General features: G+C 33.0%; 1 protein-coding gene across 1 annotated transcript in view; it reads left to right on the top strand.

Moving 5' to 3' along the window:
* The window catches only part of LOC107648384 (arabinogalactan peptide 14), a gene marked incomplete in the record, with an annotated part of 574 nt that extends 409 nt beyond the window's left edge, over positions 1–165 (top strand). Inside the window, 1 exon segment of the mRNA XM_016352269.2 lies at positions 1–165.

The following is a 554-nucleotide window of genomic DNA, read 5'->3' as shown; positions in this document are numbered from 1 at the left end:
ACCTAGGTCCTTTTGTTTGCTTTTTTTTTCTCCAAAATATAATTCATATTCTTATTATGTAACACATTCATTTCTCATTGTACTCTTTTTTTTTTTATGGGTTGTGACGTGTAATATTACTGTGAATTTGTGATTTATATGGAATTTGGATATTTACTTATTTAATTTTGATTCACTCTTTTATTTCTACTACCTTCATGTTCTGCTTCTTGAGAAGTTATTTGTAGGTAATAACGGTCCTTAATGTCAAATTAAAGAAGCATAATTAGTTGGTTTGATTAACAAATATATATGAAGTATAACATACAAGGGGTTCTTTTAAAAGTTCAATAATTACAACCTAAATGACGCTGACACAGTCGAGGTAGATGATGCGGCAAATGCGGGAGAGAGGAGATAGTGGAAAAGAATATTCTCAAGATAAGTGCTCGAGGACGGAGAAGATGATGGCCATGGAAACTCCGAAGTAGATTGGCGAATGATGAAACATTCATAAAATTTGCAAGTTTTTTGGAAGGCTAAGTTGTGTCATGAAGCTCTTCAGCCGCAATGCA

This window comes from Arachis ipaensis, chromosome B06, assembly GCF_000816755.2.
Source record: "Arachis ipaensis cultivar K30076 chromosome B06, Araip1.1, whole genome shotgun sequence".
Classification (NCBI taxonomy): domain Eukaryota; kingdom Viridiplantae; phylum Streptophyta; class Magnoliopsida; order Fabales; family Fabaceae; genus Arachis; species Arachis ipaensis.
This window is presented reverse-complemented; position numbering and strand designations above follow the sequence as displayed.